The sequence below is a fragment of the Hyla sarda genome, chromosome 3 (genome assembly GCF_029499605.1).
Source record: "Hyla sarda isolate aHylSar1 chromosome 3, aHylSar1.hap1, whole genome shotgun sequence".
Lineage (NCBI taxonomy): Eukaryota > Metazoa > Chordata > Amphibia > Anura > Hylidae > Hyla > Hyla sarda.
The window spans coordinates 258,302,706-258,325,617 of NC_079191.1; the positions used below are offsets into that span (position 1 = coordinate 258,302,706).

The 22,912-nt window shown below is 43.9% G+C and overlaps 1 long non-coding RNA gene across 2 annotated transcripts in view; it reads left to right on the top strand.

Annotated features, from left to right (window-relative positions):
• The window catches only part of LOC130360738 (uncharacterized), a 108,547-nt gene that overhangs the window by 37,300 nt on the left and 48,335 nt on the right, over nt 1-22,912 (top strand). The gene's annotated exons all lie outside the window — the stretch shown is intronic.

Below are 22,912 nucleotides of genomic sequence, written 5' to 3' on the forward strand. Positions count from 1 at the left end.
CTCATATGTAAAGTGTTCGGCGGGCACAGTAGAGGGCTCAGAACCGAAGGAGTGACAAAGGGATTTTGGAGAGTACGTTTTTCTGAAATGGTTTTTGGGGGGCATGTTGCATTTAGGAAGCCCCTATGGTGCCAGAACAGCAAAAAAAAAACACATGCCATACCATTTTGGAAACAAGACCCCTTGAGGAACATAACAAGGAATAAAGTGAGCCTTAATACCCCACAGGGGTTTCACGACTTTTGCATACGTAAAAAAAAAAATGTCACTAAAATGTGTGTTTGCCCCCAAATTTCACATTTTTGCAAGGGTTAATAGCAAAAAATACCCCCCAAAATTTGAAACCCCATCTCTTCTGAGTATGGAGGTACCCCATAAGTTGACCTGAAGTGCACTATGGGCGAACTACAATGCTCAGAAGAGAAGGAGTCATATTTGGCTTTTTGAGAGCAAATTTTGCTTGGGGGGCATGTCGCATTTAGGAAGCCCCTATGGTGCCAGGACAGCAAAATAACCCCCACATGGCATACCATTTTGGAAACTAGACCCCTTGAGGAACGTAACAAGGGGTACAGTGAGCATTTACCCCCACTGGTGTCTGTCAGATCTTTGGAACAGTGGTCTGTACAAGATTTTTAATTTGCACAGCCCACTGTTCCAAAGATCTGTCAGACACCAGTGGGGTGTAAATTCTCACTGCACCCCTCATTACATTCCGTGAGGGGTGTAGTTTCCGAAATGGGGTCACATGTGGGGTTTTGTTTTTTGTGCTTTTGTCAAAACCGCTGTAACAATCAGCCACCCCTGTGCAAATCACCTCAAATGTACATGGCGCACTCTCCCTTCTGGGCCTTGTTGTGCGCCCCCAGAGGACTTTACGGCCACATATGGGGTATCTCCGTACTCGGGAGAAATTGAATTACAAATTTTGGGGGGCTTTTTTCCCTTTTACCTCTTGTCAAAATGAAAAGTATAGGGCAACACCAGCATATTAGTGTAAAAAATTTACTTTTTTACACTAACATGCTGGTGTAGACCCCAACTTCACATTTTCATAAGGGGTGAAAGGAGAAAAAGCCCCCCAAAATTTGTTAGGCAATTTCCCCCTAGTACGGCTATACCCCATATGTGACCCTAAACTGTTGCCTTGAAATACGACAGGGCTCCAAAGTGAGAGCGCCATGCGCATTTGAGGCCTAAATTAGGGATTTGCATAGGGGTGGACATAGGGGTATTCTACGCCAGTGATTCCCAAACAGGGTGCCTCCAGCTGTTGCAAAACTCCCAGCATGCTTGGACAGTCAACGGCTGTCCAACAATACTGGGAGTTGTTGTTTTGCAACAGCTGGAGGCTCCATTTTGGAAACAGTGGCGTACCAGACATTTTTCATTTTTATTGGGGAGGGGAGGGGGGCTGTGTAGGGGTATGTGTATATGTAGTGTTTTTTTACTTTTTATTTTATTTTGTGTTAGTGTAGTGTAGTGTAGTGTTTTTAGGGTACAGTCACATGGGCGGGGGGTTACAGCGAGTTTCCCGCTGCGAGTTTGAGCTGCTGCGCAAAATTTGCTGCATCGCAAACTTGCAGCCTGATACTCACTGTAAGCCCCCTGCCCATGTGAATGTACCCTGTACATTCACAGGGGGGGACCTCCAGCTGTTGCAAAACTACAACTCCCAGCATGCACAGTCTATCAGTGCATGCTGGTAGTTATAGTTTTGCAACAGCTGGAGGCACACGGGTTGGGAAACACTGAGTTAGGAAACAGACAATGTTTCCCAACCAGTGCGCCTCCAGCTGTTGCAAAACCACAACTCCCAAACATTCTCAGGCATGCTGGGAGTAGTAGTTCGGCAACATCTTTAGAGCCAGATGTTGCCGAACTACAATTCCCAGCATGCTTGGAGTTGAAGTTTTGCAACATCTGGAGGACTACAGTTTGCAGACCACTAATACAGTGGTTCCCAATCTGTGCCCTTCCAGATGTTGCAAAACTACAACTCCCAGTATGCCAAAACTGTCCAGGCATGCTGAGAGTTGTAGTTCTGCAACATCTGAAGGGCCAGGTGTTACAGAACTACAACTCCCAGTAAGGGCATGCTGAGGATGTGTAGTTTTGCAACATCTGGAAGGGCACAGTGGTCTCCAAACTGTGGACCTCCAGATGTTGCAAAACTGCAACTCCCAGCATGCCCAGACGCCAAGGGCTGTCTAGGCATGCTGGGAGTTGTAGTTTACAGGGTCCCATTACAGCAATGCATGTCGCTTTACGGCAACGTGCATTGCTGTGAAGGGCCCGACCGCAGCTGAAGATCAACTCACCTGTCGCCGCTGCCGCCGTCTTCATCGCCGGGATCCGGGTCTTCATGGACGAGGTAAGTACCGGGGCCGGTCTCCAGCACTCCCCCGTCCCCCGCCGCGTCCTCCGGTCTTCCTCCCGTCCTCTCCGGACTTTCAGGGGCCGGGCAGGGCGGGAGGAAGTAACCGCCCCCCCTCCTGCGATTGGTCGCTTAACTTACCGAAGAATCGCAGGGTATAGGAGGAGGTGGCCGGCTTGCCACCTCGCTCCTATACTTCAGCATGGTCCTGGCTGTCTGTAACAGCCGGGATCATGCGAAATTACCGGGCGGTCGGGTCCCAGAGACCCGATCAGCTCGGTATCGCCGCAGATCGCAAGGGCGATTTCCCTACATGGCCCCCCTCGGCGTTTGCCCTTGATGCCTGCTGAAGGATTTCAGCAGGCATCCAGTTCCAATCTCTGCCCGGTCCTTAAGGCCCAGGGTGTGAGGGCGTATCCATACGCCCTGGGTCCTTAAGAGGTTAAGGACCCGGGCATTTTTTGCACATCTGACCACTGTCACATTAAGCATTAATAACTCTGGGATGCTTTTATTTTTCATTCTGATTCTGAGAATGTTTTTTCGTGACATCTTCTACTTTATGTCAGTGGTAAATTTTTGTTAATACTTGCATCATTTCTTGAAAATTTTATGAAAAATGTGAAAATTTTGAATTTTTTTTTACTTTAAAACTCTCTGCTTATAAGGAAATATTTTCATCATAAAGTTGACATGTTTTCACTTTTGGACGAAATCATAGAACTTCAAAGTTCAGAAGAAATTTTCCAATTTTTCACATTTTCAAAATCTGAATTTTTCAGGGACCAGTTCACTTTAGAAGTGGATTTGAAGGGCCTTTTAATTAGAAATACCCCATAAATTACCCCAGTATAAAAACTGCACCCCTCAAAGTATTCAAAATGAAATTCAGAAAGTGTGTTAACCCTTTAGGTAATTCCCAGGAATAGCAGCAAAGTGAAGGAGAGAATTCAAAATCTTCTTTTTTTACACCCACATGTTCTTGTAAACCCAGGTTTTGAAATTTTACAAGGGGTAAAAGGAGAAAAAGCCCCCCAAAATGTGTAACCCCATTTCTCTTGAGTAAGGAAATACCTCATATGTGTATGTATAGTTTTCGGTGGGTGCAGTAGAGGGCTCAGAAGGGAAGGAGCGACAATGGGATTTTGGAGAGTGAGTTTTTCTGAAATGGTTCTTGGAGGGCATGTCACATTTAGGAAGCCCCTATGGTGCCAGAACAGCAAAAAAATAAATAAAAAAAATTGCATACTACACCCCTCAAGGAATGTACAATGAGCCTTAACACCCCCACTGGTTTTTGACGACTTTTTGTTAAAGTCGGATGTGTAAATGAATATTTTTTTTTACACTAAAATGCTGGTTTTCCCCTTAAATTTTACTTTTTTTTTTACAAGGGGTAATAGGAGACAATGCTCCCCAAAGAAGAGAAGAAGTCACATTTGGCTTTTGGAAAGCAAATTTTGCTGAAATGGTTTTTGGGGGGCATGTCGCATTTAGGAAGCCCCTATGGTGCCAGAACAGCAAAAAAAATACATGGCACACTATTTTGGAAACGTAACAAGGGGTACAGTGAGCCTTAACACCCCACAGGTGGTTGACAAATTTCCACTAAAGTTCAAAGTGAAAATCAAAAATTAGATTTTTTTCACTAAAATGCTGGTGTTGCTTGATGAAGCAATCCTACTGTGAAACACATTGCATCATGGGTGAATAAACCTTAGTTCCCCACCCTTGTGTGTCCTGCGCCTTGAATCCCGTCGACACGTTGGAGGTCCCTTCTTTCCCATTTCATATGGAGGCATATGGTGCCAGAACAGCAAAAAAAAATACATGGCACACTATTTTGGAAATGCAACACCCCACAGGTGTTTGACAAATTTCTGCTAAAGTTGAACGTGAAAATGAAAAATTTGATTTTTTTTCAATAAAATGCTGGTGTTACCCCAAATTTTCCATTTTCACAAGGGGTAATAGGAGAAAAAGTCTCCCAAAATGTGTAATTCCATTTCTTCTGAGTATGGAAATACCCCATATGTGGATGTAAAGTGCTCTGCAGGTGAACTACAATGCTCAGAAGAGAAGGAGCGCCATTGAGGTTTTGGAGAGAGAATTTGGTTGGAATTGAAGTCGGGGGAAATGTGCATTTACAAAGCCACCATGGTGCCAGAACAGTGACCCCATTTTGGAAACTACACCCCTCACAGAATTTAATAAGGGGTGCAGTGAACATTTACACCCCATTTGCATTTGACAGATCTTTGGAACAGTGGGCAGTGCAAATAAAAAAATGTATTTTTCATTTTCACGGACCACTGTTCCAAAAATCTGTCAGACACCTGTGGGGTGTAAATGCTCACTGCACCCCTTATTATATTACGTGAGGGGTTTAGTTTCCAAAATTGGGTCATATGTGGGGGGGTCCATTTTTCTGGCACTATGGGGGCTTTGTAAACACACATGGCCTTCAATTTCCGACATATTCTCTCTTCAAAAGCCCAATGGCGCTCCTTCTCTTCTGTGCATTTTAGTTCGCACGCTGAGCACTTTACGTCCACATATGGGGCAACAAAATTTGGGGGGGCTTTTTTTTTTTCATTTTCACATCCAACTTTAACAAAAATTCGTCAAACACATGTGGGGTGTTAAGGCTCACTATACCCCTTGTTACATTCCGTGAGGGATGCAGTTTCCGAAATGGGGTCATATTTTGCGTGCGGCGGGGACCGAAATTCCCATGGGCGTACAGGTATGTCCTGGGTCCTTAAGTACCAAGGGGACAGGGCGTACCCAAAGGTACCCTGGGTCCTAAAGGGATTAAGACCTTTGGATATTTAATGCCACATCACTGCTTTTAATTTAATGCAGAACAGTATATCTCTGTCTGTACAGCACTGTTGTGCCGTGCTGTCTTATTGTCCATGGGAATGCAAAGTTATTATATTTACAGCACATTTAACATGATTTATTACCTTTAAATCTAGTACAGCACACACGCCATTATTAAGTATTTATTGGGATGCAAACAATTGTATTTAATGAAGTTATATGAATAAAAGAGCAAATTAAGTGCATGTGTTTGGACCAGAAGAAAGCAATGCAATGCTATTCTTTAAATGTATAACCATCAAAACAATCTAATATACACAGAAAAAGAAAAACAATCCAAACAGTACTGGCAAGGCCACCATCAGGGGGCTCCAATGAGGGGTCCGGGCCCACGCTGCACCCCCCTGCAGCAGCCCCAGCACAAAATCAGAGGACCGCTGTTTAAACAGTGGTCTTCTGCTTCTGTGCTGCTGCTTCTGTACCTACAGTCAGAGCTGACATCAGGGCCCAGATAAAAATTAAGATGGGGGTTATGGCTGTCGGGCCCGTCTTTTGCGCTAATTGATCTTTTTCAGCTATCCACCACATTGTGTAGAGGAGCCGGAGGGAGGTTATTTGCCCAGGCAGCCACTGTGGCCTCTTAAGATTACCGCAATGGCTGCCTGGGAGAGGAGCATCACTGGGGCCCCGGCGGCACAACAAAGAGGAAGAGAAGGAGACAAGTCCAGCACCTTCCCCACCTCTGCTGTGTGGAGCGATAGTCTACGGCGGCATCCCTTAGCCTACATGCTGACAGGGGGCTCCGCTGAGGAAGTGCTGCCTGCCTCCCTGTCAGACTGCTCGCAGCTGGAATGTCATTAGAAGGAGTCGGACAGAAGTGTGGGGGGAAGTTTTCTGTTCATCCTCTTCCAGCTTTCCCACCCAAAGAAACGCAGAGCAGGAGATCCTGGGGCTGAAGTGCAGGTCAGTGAAGTGTAAAAAGTTCTCTTCCTCCTCACATTATCTACTTTCATTTCTTAAGGTGATTTAGTGACTGGCCAGCAGATAGGCAACGCTGTATGGTGGGGGAAACCATGTGCCCAGCCTCATGTCACTTTATTAACCCCTTCTTCTCTCTTTATCTTTTCTCCAACAGGCTCTGTTCATACTGCTTTTTGAATCCTTGTCACAAGTATCTATCAGCATCCGGCCAAGAACTGGAAACTAACATATACTGTGTTGGAAAGCAGTGGGTGCCATTTACATCAATTGCCTGAACAGAGTCAGCTGTATTCTGGCTGTTTACGCTATTTTTCCACACCCAATCTGCTGTGTTTTCCTGTCCAGTTAAAATAGCGTATATGGCCATAACTGAATCACTAGATGATGCTGTTTGGGCAATTGAATGAAACTGCACCCACTGCTCTCCACCACATTATATGTTGGTATCCTGTTCTTACCCATGATAAAGATTAAAAATGCAATATGAACCTAGTCTTAGCCACCTTCATCATTCTTTAATGTTTTGCTCCTCGTTCTTGCAGACTTCTCTTCTCCTTCCCTTTCTTTATCTTCTACCTCTTTTCCACCTTCACTATATAACTTCCTATTTGCCTAGTCTTCTATTCCTTAATAGGCATGGTATTATAAGTACTAAAGATGTAGCTGGTTAACATTGCATCAAGCACCTCAGGGTATGTTCACACCACACTATTGCTGTCTGTTTCCCCCCTTGAGGACCCAGACAATTAAAAGTTTTGTTTTTTCCTCCTCTTCTTCTAAGAAGCATAACTCTTATTTTTCCATTCACAGACCCATACTAGGGCTTGTTTTTTGCGTGACCAATTGTACTTTGTAATGACACCTTTCATTTTACCATAAAATGTACAGCGCACCAAAAAAAAGTATTATTTTGGGAAAATTGAAAAAAAAAATTTTTTTGCAATTTTGGGGTTTTTGTTTTTATGCAGTGCATTTTATGGTAAAACTAACATGTGCTATTTATTCTGTGGGTTAATACGGTTAAACTGATACCCATGTTTATATAGTTGGGGGGCCAGAGTACTGGCATAGATGTTAAAGGGTACTCCGCCCCTAGACATCTTATCCCCTATCCAAAGGATAGGGGATAAGATGTCAGATCACCGAGGTCCCGCTGCTGGGAACCCCCGGGATTGCCGCTGCGGCACCGCGCTATCATTACTGCACAGAGCGAGTTTTCTCTACGCGTAATGATGGGCAATACAGGGGCCGCAGCATCGTTATGTCACGGCTCCGCCCCTTATGACATCACGGCCCGACCCCTCAATACAAGTCTATGGGAGGGGGTGTGGCGTCTAGCATCAAACAATAAAAAAAAGTATAAACAAACATACAAGCTTTTAATTTATGAAATGTATGTGAATTTTGTCAAAAATTTTTACACAAGCTTTTTAGTGTAAAAACATTAAACATATGTATCCTTCTGTCATAAAACTTGTAACTTGTCATATGTTGTAATCCCATTTTTCTTTCAGTAAGGGACTTGACCTGATGATGAAAAACATCACCATTGTTTTTACATTTGTGTTTTTCTATTAGTGTAAAGCCCCTAGCTTGGCAATTATATGAATCTTAAAGGGGTTCTCCGGTGCTTAACCCCTTAAGGACCAGGCCATTTTACACCTTAAGGACCGGAGCGTTTTTTGCAATTCTGACCACTGTCACTTTAAACATTAATAACTCTGGAATGCTTTTAGTTATCATTCTGATTTCAAGATTGTTTTTTCGTGACATATTCTACTTTAACTTAGTGGTAAAAATTTATGGTAACTTGTATCCTTTCTTGGTGAAAAATCCCAAAATTTGATGAAAAAAATGAAAATTTTGCATTTTTCGAACTTTGAAGCTCTCTGCTTGTAAGGAAAATGGATATTTAAAATATATATTTTTTTTGGGTTCACATATACAATATGTCTACTTCATGTTTGCATCATAAAATTTATGAGTTTTTACTTTTGGAAGACACCAGAGGGCTTCAAAGTTCAGCAGCAATTTTGAAATTTTTCACAACATTTTCAAACTCACTATTTTTCAGGGACCAGTTCAGTTTTGAAGTGGATTTGAAGGGTCTTCATATTAGAAATACCCCATAAAAGACCCCATTATAAAAACTGCACCCCCCAAAGTATTCAAAATGACATTCAGTAAGTGTATTAACCCTTTAGGTGTTTCACAGGAATAGCAGCAAAGTGAAGGAGAAAATTCAAAATCTTCATTTTTTTACACTCGCATGTTCTTGTAGACCCAATTTTTGAATTTTTGCAAGGGGTAAAAAGGAGAAAATTTTTAATTGTATTTGAAACCCAATTTCTCTCGAGTAAGCACATACCTCATATGTCTATGTTAATTGTTCGGCGGGCGCAGTAGAGGGCTCAGAAGGGAAGGAGCGACAAATGATTTTTGGGGGGCATGCCGCATTTAGGAAGCCCCTATGGTGCCAGGACAGCAAACAAAAAACACATGGCATACCATTTTGGAAACTAGACCCCTCAGGGAACGTAACAAGGGGTAAAGTGAACCTTAATACCCTACAGATGATTCACGACTTTTGCATATGTAAAAAAAATATATATTTTTTTTACCTAAAATGCTTGGTTTCCCAAAAATTTTACATTTTTAAAAAGGGTAATAGCAGAAAATACCCCCTAAAATTTTAAGCACAATTTCTCCCGATACAGAAAACACCTCGCATGGGGGTGAAAAGTGATCTGCTGGCGCACTACAGGTCTCAGAAGAGAAGGAGTCACATTTGGCTTTTTGAAAGCAAATTTTGCTCTGGGGGTATGCCGCATTTAGGAAGCCCCTATGGTGCCAGAACAGCAAAAAAAAAACACATGGTATACCATTTTGGAAACTAGACCCCTCGGGGAACGTAACAAGGGGTAACGTGAACCTTAATGTCCTACAGGTGTTTCACGACTTTTGCATATGTAAAAAAAAAATAATTTTTTACCTAAAATGCTTGTTTTCCCAAAATGTTTACATTTTTAAAAAGGGTAATAGCGGAAAATACCCCCCAAAATTTGAAGCCCAATTTCTCCCGATTCAGAAAACACCCCATATGGGGGTGAAAAGTGCTCTTCTGGCGCACTACAGGTCTCAGAAGAGAAGGAGTCACATTTGGCTTTTTGAAAGCGAATTTTGCTCTGGGGGGCATGCCGCATTTAGGAAGCCCCTATGGTGCCAGGACAGCAAAAAAAAAAAAACACATGGCATACCATTTTGGAAACTAGACCCCTCGGGGAACGTAACAAGGGGTAATTTGAACCTTAATACCCTACAGGTGTTTCACGACTTTTGCATATGTAAAAAAATATATATATTTTTTACCTAAAATGCTTGTTTTCCCAAAAATTTAACATTTTTAAAAAGGGTAATAGCAGAAAATACCCCCAAAAATTTGTTAGGCAATTTCTCCCGAGTACGGCGATACCCCATATGTGGCCCTAAACTGTTGCCTTGAAATACGACAGGGCTCCAAAGTGAGAGCGCCATGCGCATTTGAGGCCTAAATTAGGGACTTGCATAGGGGTGGACATAGGGGTATTCTACGCCAGTGATTCCCAAACAGGGTGCCTGCAGCTGTTGTAAAACTCCCAGCATGCCTAGACAGTCAACGGCTATCTGGCAATACTGGGAGTAGTTGTTTTGCAACAGCTGGAGGCTCCGTTCTGGAAACAGTGGTGTACCAGACGTTTTTCATTTTTATTGGGGAGGGGGGTTGTATAGGGGTATGTGTGTATGTAGTGTTTTTTACTTTTTATTTTATTTTGTGTTAGTGTAGTGTAGTGTAGTGTTTTTAGGGTACAGTCGCACGGGTGGGGGTTCACAGTAGTTTCTCGCTGGCAGTTTGAGCTTTCGGCAGAAAATTTGATGCAGCTCAAACTTGCAGCTGAATACTTACTGTAAACCTCCGCCCATGTGAGTGTACCCTGTACATTCACATAGGGGGGGGGGACATCCAGCTATTGCAAAACTACAACTCCCAGCGTGCGCTGACAGACTGTACATGCTTAGAGTTTTAGTTTTGCAACAGCTGTAGGCACACTGGTTATGTATCACTGAGTTTTTGACCTAACTCAGTGTTTCACAACCTGTGTGCCTCAAGCTGTTGCAAAACTACAACTCCCAGAATATGCGGTGCATGCTGGGAGTTGTAGTTTGCAACAGCTGGAGGCACACTGGTCGTGAAACACTGAGTTAGGTAAAAAAAAACTCTTGAGTTTCACAACCAGTGTGCCTTCAGTTGTTGCAAAACTACAACTCTCAGCAGTCACCGACAGCCAACAGGCATGCTGGGAGTTGTAGTTATGCAACCAGCAGATGCACCACTACAACTCTCAGCATGCATTTTATTTGTTTGTGCAAGCTGGGAGTTGTAGTTATACAACAGCTGAAGGTACACTTTTCCATAGAAAAAATGTGCTTCCAGCTGTTGCAAAACTATAAGTCCCAGCATGCCCATAAGGGAATGCTGGGAGTTGTGGTGGTCTGCCTCCTGCTGTTGCATAACTACAGCTCCCAGCATGCCCTTTTTGCATGCTGGGAGCTGTTGCTAAGCAACAGGAGGAGGCTGTCAATCACCTCCTACTACTGCTGCGGGACACAGGTCAGTCCCTTGCCGCCGTCGCTCCTGGGGCCCCGATACTAACAGGGACGCCGGGGATCGGGGTCCCCAGCTGCCTGGGTTCACGTCCCGCACCCTCTCACGTGCTCCGGAAGAGGGGCGGAGCGGGTTGCGGGGGTGACACCCGCAGCAGGTGCCCTGATTGGTCGGCCGGTAAACCGGCTGACGAATCAGGGCGATCGTGAGGTGGCACCAGTGCAACCTCACCCCTGCTGGCTATGGCTGTTCGGGGCCGTCAGAGACGGCCCCGATCAGCCAGTAAATCCGGGTCACCGGGTCACTGGAGACCCGATTGACCCGGAATTGTCCAGCGATCTGCGGCCATCGCCGACATGGCCCCCCTGGGCGATATGCCGGGATGCCTGCTGAACGATTTCAGAAGGCATCCGGCTCCGGTCCCCAACCGGCTAGCGGTGGGGACCGGAATTCCCACGGGCGTATGGATACGCCCTTAAGGACTCGGAATGCAGGGCGTATCCATACGCCCTGCATCCTGAAGAGGTTAAAGGGGTCCTTCACTGGCCAACATTCGGAACATTTAGTTCTAAACGCTCTGCTCACGCTGCAGGGGGTCGGCCATGCCAACTCGTGCTATCAGGCTACTCCCCCTCAATGCAAGTCTATGGGAGGGGGCATGGTGGCCATCTTGCCCCCCTCCCATCGACTTGCATTGAAGGGGCGGGTGTGAAGTCACAAGGGGGCGTGGCTGACCCCTGCAGCATGAGCACAATGTTCAGAACCATATGTTCCGAATGCTGGCCAGTGGCGTGCCCCTTTAAATATTTAATAAACACTGATTTTTCAGAAATGTTTTGTTGTCTTGTTTATAAGTAGAGATGAGCGAATCGAAGCTGTCGAACCCGAATTTGTTAGGAATTTCAGGAAATATTCGATTAGCAGTGATTTTATCGTGCAAATCACTTCATTAAACTCCATTTTACAGCGATCCAGGCTCCAGGGCATCTAAAATGGAGGATTCACACGTCAGTACATAGGGCAAGGGATGCTGGGAAGGCAGGAAGGCAAAGGGGGAAGGAAAGTAGGCAGTATGACCCTGAATCGCATGCAGGATGCAGCCTATCAGCAGCCAGTCACCTCTGTGATGTCACAGCCCTATTTAATCGGCAGCCATATTGCGGCCAGTCACTTCATTCATTACACTGCAGAGAGATAGGACGGACAGCCTGTGTGTGTTACGGCAGAGAAAAGTGCATTCCAGCAGCATTTAACATCCTACTATCCTCATCCTCACATCAGCGTTTAACATCCTCTAACATCATCACATCAGCGTTCTCGTGGACGGAGAGCATTGTTTTTTTCACTGAAAAGGATTTTTACTCCAGCTGCAGGCATTATCCTCCCAGTCACTTTCTTCGGCATAGTATTACAGAGAAGGGCACATAGCTGTGTGTTGCCTCATACATTTCAACAAGCTGCATCAACTTCATAAACCTTGGCAGAGGAGACAGGAATAATTTTTCAGCGCTATTCAGTGTCTTTGTTCCACAAAAAATCATCTATTGATTATACTAGTCTGTAGACGGTATAATACCCAGCAGTCCATTCCTAATAGTCTGTGACAGAGTGCAATTTTGTGTTTAGTACACAGCTTTTTTTGGCTGCAGCACTGTTGTCTACTGCTGGTGTTTTACAAAAATATTTATTTTTTTAAGGGTACTGTGGCGCATTTTTCTGCCCTCATAAGTGCATACCGCATACGTACATCTAAGTAGTGTACTATTTTGTACCTGTTAATCTGTCAAGGGCCTACATACTGTGAAAAGACAGACAAAAGTATTCACCAGCTGGTGTTTTACAAAAATACAGAGTTCTTACAGAGTTCTTACTACAATTAAGTAGTGTACTATTTTGTACCTGTTAATCGGTCAAGGGCCTAGATACTGTAAAAGACCAGCCAAAAGTGCACACCTGCTGCCGTTTTAGACAAATACTGTTTTAACCATGGTGAAGCGTATTGTACTCCCCTCATATACGCACTTAGTATGTCAGGCAGAGTGGCAGAGGCCTAAATCCTTCCGGCAGAGGTCGCAGAAGACTAGGGGCGAGTGGCAGCAGGAGTCGCAGCGAGAGGCCTTAGCTCCCGTTATCAACTAGCAGTTGTGTCTCGATCAGCAACCCATCTGCTGTTGTTGATTCGTTAACACGGTCATCCACTTCATCACAAGTGAGATCTGACACCCCCAGTCAACAGTCGGTGGGTTCCTCAGACACAGCACTCAGTTGGCATGGCCCGGGAGCAGTCCCTGTTCTCCCATTTCCTCTGTCCTATGCTGTTCCCTTTCCTACAGAAGTATCTTATGCTGAGGGTTAATCTCCACTATTCACTGAGGACGATCTAATAGAGGACAGTCAGCAACTACTGCCCAGCCAATAAGTGGAGGAGACATCCGCCGCTTCCTCCACTAGGTGGACAAGTAGTGATGAGGAGAGTGACGTGGGAGGCGGTGTTGCCAGGGTTCAGGGTCCTGAAGCAGACACTGTTGAGGAACCTGAGGAGGACATCAGTGACGTGCAGATACATACTTGTTGATGATGATGAAGCCGATCGCAATTGGGAGCTGGGTGCAGAAGTGGCTTCATCATCATCAGGAGAAGAGAGTTGCAGGTTGCCCATGATGCAGTCGGTAGCATGTTTGGCAGTCAGCATGGTGGTAGAAGTGGAAATTCTGGAGCCAAACGTGCCTGGGGGAGACCACTTGCTTCGCGGCAGCCTATCTTCCTGGGAGGTAGTGGAACAGGGGTTCCTGGAGTTTTGGAGGTCACGCCTCCTTTCTCAAGGGATACTTGAGAAAGGAGGCGTGACCTCCGAAAGTCGGAAGTGTCCGGCTCTGCTTACTCCTTCGTGAGAGGAAGGTCCTTGGTTGCAGCATGCCCGTGAAAGGGTGAAAATGTGTCTGTTAAAAATGAGTGTCAAGCGTGTCGTACTACTGCACACTGGGTGAAATAATTTGTTTTCATGCAACTCTATTGTTGAATGTAAGATTGATGGATTTACCATGAATGAATTTTTCTACTATAAATCAGCATTTGAAAAACTCTAATATGTTGCAAGTGTAAACTTTCTCGTATATGCTGGGCTTGGTCCTTACATTTTTGGATGTTAGCACTAATACATGCTTAATTGAGATTTCAACATTAATCTTGTAAAGGGTCAATGTAAGGGGTCATGAAACCCTCTTGTGTACTGCTGATGCCTGCTCCTGACTGTTTGTTTCAGGAACTACTTGGCTCACTGATGCTGCTGGGCTTGGTCCTTACATTTTTGGATGTTAGCGCTAGCTTACATACATGCTTAATTTAGATTTCAACATTGATCTTTCAATCTTAGGGGTTATGAAACCCTTGTGTGTGCTCCTGCTGCTGACTGCTTCTGTTTGTGTCATTCGGCAACTACATGGTTTAGTGATGCTGCTGGGCTTGGGCCTTAAATTTGTGGATGGTAGCACTAGCTAACATGCATCTCCAATAGAGATTTCAACATTCACCTTTTAATGTTAGGGGTTGTGAACCCCTCTTGTGTACTCATGCTGCTGCCTGCTCCTGTCTGTGTCATTCACCAACTACATGGTTTAGTGATGCTGCTGGGCATAGGACATTGCCTATATATGTTTATGGTAGCAATAGGTACAATACATCTTCAATTGAAATTTCAAAATTCATCTTTTATTCTTAGAGATTGTGAGACCCTATTGTCTCCTCATCTGCTGCCAACTCCAGGATGTGCCATTCAGACATTATATGGTCTCCTCATGCTTCAGCCACCTCCAGGCTGTGTCATTCGATATGGTCTCCATATATTGACTGTGTATTGTAGGAAACATGTGGTTATCCTTGAGTTACTCTCCCAACATTATTGCCATGTTGATACCAGACCAGTAATAAAAGGAATATTGCCAAGGACAAGCAGAAACAGGGAACTGTGGATACTAACCACCAGTTGTTGGAATTGACTGACTATCCCAGGTGGTAGATTTACCATTTTGAAGTTCCTCAGTTCCAGTTGGCTTTAAGTCATTGATTCTTTGTTGTGCTTCTTCAGTTGCAGAATTAAGTTGTATCATGTTTTCCTGTTTCTCTAATGAGCTAATGTCACTGGAACACACAATAAATACTCATATTGTCATCTAATGAAGGATCCTTTTCTTCAGAGAACGTATGTATCATTTTATTACTTTGAATGTCAGATGGTATTCTGACAATTTCTGATTATAAAGGAATTTTGTAATCTGGGACACAGGTAAAAATAAGTATTTTTAAGCGTATTGTAGCACATTTTTCTGCCCTCATTAGTGCATACCACATACCTACATCTAAGTAGTGTACTATTTTGTACCTGTTAACCTCTCAAGGGTCTATATACTGTGAAAGGACAGCAAATAGTACACACCTGCTGCTGTTCTAGACAAATACTGTTTTAAGCTAAGTAAAGCGTATTGTACTCCCCTCATATACGCAATAAGTATGTCAGGAAGAGTAGGGAAATTTCAATTACAACATCCATTATATCAGTTTCAAAATCTTAAATTTAAATTAAAAATCCTAACATTTCAACGGTCTCATCATGCTGCTGCCAACTCCAGGCTGTGCCATTCAGACACTATATGGTCTCCTCAGGCTTCAGCCAACTCCAGGCTGTGTCATTCAGCCAAAATATGGTTTATTGATGCTGCTGGGCCTGGGCTTGGGAATAAAAAAAATTGTCATGGTAGCACTAGGTTCCCAAAATCTTCAGTTTAAATTTCAAACTTCGTCTTTTTTTCTTAGGGATTGTGAAGCCCTAGGGTCTCATCATGCTTCAGGCAACTCCAGGCTGTGCCATTCAGACACTATAGGGTCTCCTCCTACTGATGCCACCTCCAGGCTCTGTCATTGTGCTGCCACGTGACATGAGACTCCTGGTTAGATTAGGTCCTTTGTACCCCCACGCCGGGGCCCGGGACACTAAAACTTGGGAGTTAAAAGTTCCATTTCAAAATCCACAATTTCAATTTCAAAATCTTAGATTTCTATTTAAAATTCTTAGATTTCAATGGTCTCATTATGCTTTTGCCAACTCCAGGCTGTGTCATTTAGGCAATATATGGTTTACTGATGCTGCTGGGCCTGGGTCTGGGAATAAAAAAATGTGTTATGGTAGCACTAGCTACCCGAAATCTTCGGTTTAAAATTCAAACTTCATCTTTTTTTCTTAGGAATTGTGAAGCCCTTGTGTCTACTCATGCTGCTGCCAACTCCAGGCTGTGCCATTTAGGCAATATATGGTTTACTGATACTGCTGGGCCTGGGTCTGCGAATAAAAATGTTGTTATAGTAGCACTAGCTACCCAAAATTGGTTTAAATTTCAGAATTCATCTTATCATCTTAGGGATTGTGAAAGCCTATTGTCTACTCATACTGTTGCCAACTCCTGGCTGTGCCATTCAGGAAATACAGTGGTCCCTCAACATACGATGGTAATCTGTTCCAAATGAACCATCGTTTGTTGAAATCATCGTATGCTGAGGGATCCGTGCAATGTAAAGAATAGGAAGTTGTACTCAGCTGTCCCCGCCGTTCCGGACCGTCACTGCTCGTCACCGTGGCCTGGATGTTGAGCTCCATCGCTGTCGCCGTATCCCCGTGATGTCTCCGCCGCTCCGGAACATCTCTGCTGCCCGGGATCGTTGCTCTCACATCACTGTCATTACGTCACTGCGCACGCCGCTCCTATTGCATGACGGGATGGCGTGCGCGACGACGTGATGATGACGATGGAGAGCACCAGCGATGGAGGGGATCCCGAAGAGGACGATCCGGAGCCCCGAGGACAGGTAGGAGACCATCACCGGAACACATGGGGCACCGTAAACGGCTATCCGGCGGCATCTCTATTTATAAGTATCTGTCCTTTGTTGAGTCATATATGGTACGTTATTGGGAAAAATGTTTTAACTTCCTTTGCGTTTCAAACACCAGTCTTGAGTAAAATCTTGCTGCCATGAGATAAGCTGGATCTAGAGGCCGAAGTATGTTAGTAAATGCGGCACATGAGCAGCTGTTCAATGCAGAACTTTCAGCTATGCTAGGAGTAGATTTCCGCTATGATGTCAGGCATTTTACAGGTGTAAATCAAAGTTAAAATGCCATGACAACATTGCCAATTCATGTTATGCATAGCTCGGGTAATTTAAAAAAAAATTGCTTTGGTCAGGGCATAAATGTGGAGAAAGAAAGTCACACATTTTTGAATAACCCCCTGATTTGTTCTACAATTTGTGTTTTTCGGCATATTTACGCTGCCCTGGCCAATTTTTTTTCCACTCACACCAACGGAAACAGAGCTATCTATTGATACATCCTCAGCGGACATAAATATATGCTTATTTGTTTATGGCATTTAAACAGTGTGTATATCACTACTGGTAATTCCCTGACAGCTAACAGCATTATATTACATAACAGTGTATGACTACTGCACTTCATAAAGAAAAGAATATTATTTTCCCTCTGGTACTTTTAAAGGCTTAATTGCCAAATAGGCAAGAAGGCCTTATTTTTTTTTTTTTTTTTTCTGCTTCCCTGCAAACTGTTCTCATTCTGTCTATAAATGTCTACTCTTTTCTCCATAGCACATTTTCTTAAGTATTCTATAGCTTGGAAATAATCTACTAGTGAAAATTTAGTTTCAGCATCACCTTTAACCCCTTAAGGACACAGCCCATTTGGGCCTTAAAGAGTACTCAAACAAAGAAAAAGGTATATAGCCATCTCACCGTTTGTAATGATTTGGTACTGCCACTCGTAGGAATTAGTTCGGAAGCCCGGAGAAGGAGCCAAGCCGTTGCCCTGGTATATATATATAAACTGTAGAGGAGAAAGTTCCAGCTCCCGAAAAAAAATTTTTTTTTTCGGGAGCTGGAACTTTCTCCTCTTAAAGAGTACTGCAGTGAAACATAACTTATCCCCTATCCAAAGCATATGGGATAAGTTATAGATCGAGGGAGGTCCGACTGCTGGCACCCCCATAATCTCCTGAACAGGGCTCTGGCAGTCTGCTGGAAGTGGCCATTCTGACCCCCGCAGGAAGCCGAAGCTGACACACGGAGGATGTATAGCAATGGGAGTGTCGGCCGCCACTTCGTGCGGGGTAGTCACGCCCCCTTCCAGTAGACTGCCGGGGCCCCGTTTAGGGGATAAGTTGTCTTTCACTTCAGAACTCCTTTAAGGACACCAGCTTCCTTTTTGCAGTTAAATTTTTTTCCACTCACATTCTAAGAGTGATAGCTATATTATTTTTTCATCTTTAGACCCATATGAGGGTTTGTTTCATGCACGATCAATTGTCCTTTGTAATGACATTACTCATTTAATCATAAAATGTATGATGAAATAATTAAAGGAAAACGGTCACCAGTTCACCCGCACTATAACCGGATACACTGGGTTATAGTGCAGGTGAACGGGAGACTGATGCGGGGTCTCGCACTGCAGTCCAGAGCCCCGATCCCCCAAATGTCCCCCTCTTCCAGCGCTGACTTGCGCTTTGAGGCGGGCCTGCCGGCTGTATTTAAATATTCATAAGCGCTGGTCACATGAGCACTCGTGCCTACTGAGCACTCACAGGACCAGCGCTTATGAATATTTAAATCTAGCTGACGAGCCCGCCTCCAGCGCGCAAGTCAGCGCTGGAAGAGGGGGACCTTCGGAGGAGTGGGGCTCTGAACTGCAGGTAGGTATAGCAGACTGAGACCCCGCATCGGTCTCCTGTTCATCTGCACTATAACCAGGTGTATCGGGTTATAGTGCAGGTGAACGGGTGACTGTTTTCCTTTAAAATATTATTTGTGTGGGGAAATGAAAAAGAACACAATTGTGCAACTTTTGGCGGGTTTTGTTTTACACTGTATACTTTCAGGTAAAATGTATATGTTTTTCTATTTTATTGTATATAGTCATTACAATTAACCTCTTCAGGACACAGGGCGTATGGATACGCCCTGCATTCCGAGTTCTTAAGGACACAGGGCGTATCCATACGCCCGTGGGAAATTCGGTCCCCACCGCTAGCCGGTTGGGGACCGGAGCCGGATGCCTGCTGAAATCATTCAGCAGGCACCCCGGCACATCGCCCAGGGTGGTCCTGAGACCCCCCCCCCATGTCGGCGATCGGGGAAAATCGCATGTGAATTCAGACATGCGATTTTCTCCAATTCCGGGCTGATCGGGTCTCTGGTGACCCGATCACCCGGTAAAATAGGGCTGATTGGAGTTGTCAGCAACAGCCCCGATCAGCCTAAGGGATAGGAATGAGGTCGCAGAGCTGCGATCTCCTCCTATCCCCTGCCATTAGTCAGAACGGAGTTCTGACCAATGGCAGCGCAGGACAGGGGGTTGCCATGGCAACCCCCCATTCTGCCCACCCCTGGATGTCGAGGGGATCTGCGAAGAAGATGGAGGCCGTACCTGCAGGAGAAGATGCCTGGGGACCCAGGATCTTCGCTGGAGCCTGCTGGAAACTGGATCAGGTAGGGAATTGTTGGTGGTGGTGGGGGGGGGGGGGAATTGAAAGTGAAAGTAAAACGATCTTTACTGTGGCAACCACTAGGAAGGCCAAACTGCAACTCCCAGCATGTCCAGACTGCCTGCCTGGGCATGCTGGGAGTTGTAGTTTTGCAACATCTGGAGGGTCACAGTTTGAAGACCACTGTTACAGTGGTGCCCAAACGGTAGCCCTCCAGATGTTGCCAAACTACAACTCTCAGCATGTCTCGACTGCCCAGGCATACTGGGAGTTGTAGTTCTGTAACATCTTCAGATTTAGCAATTTTCATGACATTTTTGAAAATTGCTGCTTTACTTTGAAGCCCTCTAATTGTTTCAAAAAGCAAAAATATGTCCATTTTATGATACCAACATAAAATGGACATATTGTATTTGTGAAGAAAAATAAAATTTATTGTGAATATCCATTTTCCTTACAAGTAGAGAGCTTCAAAGTTAGAAAAATGCTACATTTTCCAAATTTTCATGAAATTTGGGGATTTATCACCAAAAAAGGATGCAAGTAACGCTGAATATTTATCACCAAAATAAAGTAGAATATGTCAGGAAAAAACAATCTCAGAATATTCGGTAAAAGCGTTTTCGCATTATTAATTCGTAAAGTGACGGTGGTCAGAATTGCGAAAAAGGGCTCAGTACTTAAGGTGAAAAAGGGCTGTGTCCTTAAGGGGTTAAAATGTTACCCATGTTACATGCTTTTCTACTATTGTTGTGCTTTTTAAAATTTTTTTTTTTTTTTAAATAAGTATGTTTAAAATTGCCCCATTTTGGCCACCTATAACTCTCTTATTTTTTTATTTATGGCACTATATAAAGTTTTTATAGGTACCTTTGCATTTATATGATGTTTTTTATCACTTTTTTTTAAACTTTTCTGGAAAGTGATGTGACTAAAAAGCAGCAATTGTGTTTTTTTTTTTTTTACATTTACGCCGTTCACTGAATGGGATCATTTACATTATTTCCGGTGATCAGAACGAGATGCCTGCTGAAATCGTTAGTGTAAAAAATTTAGATTTTGAGTTCTCTTTTAGGGGCGGAGTACCCCTTTAACTCCTTAACAACCACGATGGGGACTAAAAAAAAAAAAGCGTAAAAAAAAAGTTTATAAATGTGATTTAACCCCTTCCCTAATACAAGTGTAAATCACCCTCCTTTTTCCATTAAAAAAATGTAAATAAAAATAAACATATGTGGTATCGCTGCATGCGCAAATGTCCAAACTATAAAAATATAATGTTATTTAAACCGCAAGATCAATGGCATACTTATAAAAAAAAATCAAAGTCCAAAATTGCATATTTTTGGCCACTTTGTATAACCCTAAAAAAATTTATAAAAAGCGATCAAAAAGTCCAATCTAACTAAAAATAATACCGATAAAAACTTCAGATCACGGCGAAAAAAATATGCCCCATACATCCCTGTATATGGAAAAAATAAAAAAGGGGGTCAGAAGATGACATTTTTACACATTCTGATTTTGGTGCATGTAGTTATAAAATTTTTTAAGTAGTAAAATAAAATAACACCTACATAAATTAGGTATTCTTGTAACCGTATGGACATACAGAATAAAGATATGGTGTAATTTGTATGAAAAGTGCACTGCATAGAATCAGAAGCCCCCAAAAGTTACAAAATGGTATTTTTTTCAAATTTTGCCCCACAAATATATATTTTTCTGGATTCACCGTAAATTTTGTGGTGAAATGATTGATGTCATTACAAAGTACAATTAGTGGCGCCAAAAATGAGCCCCATATGAGTCTGTAGGTACAAAATTAAAAGCGTTATGATTTTTAGAAGTTGATGAGGAAAATACAAACGTACAAAAGGGAAAAACCCGTGGTCCTCAACCCCTTAACGACGCAAGATGTAAATGTACATCCTGGTGAGCTTGTACTTAATGCATCAGGACGTACATTTATGTCCTAAGCATAACCGCAAGCATCGGAGTGAAGCCCGGATCATGCGCGGCAGGTCCTGGCTGCTGATCGCAGCCAGGGACCCGCTGGTAATGGCGGACATCCGCGATCCAGCAGATGTCCGCCATTAACCTCTCAGATGCCGTGATCAATACAGATCACGGCATCTGCAGCATCGCGGTCACCAAAATGGATGATTGGATCGCCTGCAGCGCTGCCGCGGCGATCCGATCGTCCACCATGACAGACGGAGGTCCCCTCACCTGCCTCTGCTGGCTTCCTGGCGTCTTCTGCTCTGATTTGCCTTCCTGCAGACCAGAGCAGAAGATGACCGATAACACTGATAAGTGCTATGTCCTATAAATAGCACTGAACAGTATTAGCAATCAAATGATTGCTATAAATAGTCCCCTATGGGGACTATTAAAGTGTAAAAATAAAAGTAAAAAAGGTAAAAAAAATAAGTAAAAAAAATGTGAAAAAAACCCTCCCCCATTAAAAACATAAATTGTCCCATTTTCCCTATTTCACCCCCAAAAAGTGTTAAAAAAATATTTTATATACATATTTGGTGTGGTGTCACTCCTGCTGCACCTTTGCACTTTATTGATGTTTGTTTGAGGTTGGTACTGTATTTGCACTGCTGAGACTTATGTCCTCTTATTAATATGTACAGTGGGGGAGATTTATGAAAACCTGTCCAGAGGAAAAGTTGCTGAGTTGATCATAGCAACCAATCAAATCACTTCTTTAATTTTTGAAAAGGTCTCTGAAGAATGAAAGAAGCAATCTGATTGGTTTCTATAGGCAACTCAGCAACTTTTCCTCTGGACAGGTTTTCATAAATCTCCCCCAGTGTTCCTATTTCCTCTTTGTCATATTATTAATAAATGTTTACATGTGCTGTCAGTAGTGATGCCATTGTTTATGTCCTATTCCCCCCTGTGTCAGTTTGCTCCCCTGTTTTCTGCTTTTAATCATTTGTATATATATATATATGCTTGAAAATGGCTGGGTGAGCCAGCTGAAACGTTGCCTAACACTTTTTTTTTTAATAAATCACCTTTTTTTTGCTGACACCTGGTGTGCCACTGTTTATAAAATTTTTCTGTATCTTGGAGGGGTCCCCAACCTAGACCCGACACAGTAGGCACCCGAGCACCTTTTCTTACCCGGGAGTGCTGCTTCCCTGCTCTATCTATATATACCTTATTTATCGGCGTATAACACGCACTTTTTAGGCAAAAATTTTTAGCCTAAAGTCTATGTGCGTGTTATACGCCGATATATCCCCAGGAAAGGCAGGGGGAGAGAGGCCGTCGCTGCCGCTTCTCTCCCCCTGCCTTTCCAGGGGTCTAGAGCCCTGCTGCCGGCCCTTCTCTCCCCCTGGCTATCGGCGCCGCTGCCCGTTCTCTCCCCCTGACTATCGGCCCATTGCCGGCGTGCGTCCCCTGCGTCGTTGCTATGTGCTGTACGGCACGGCGCATGACATCAGTGCGCCGTGCAGCGCATAGCAACGACGCAGGGGATGCACGCCGGAGGCCTGCAGCAGCGCGGACCCGACCCCGGCA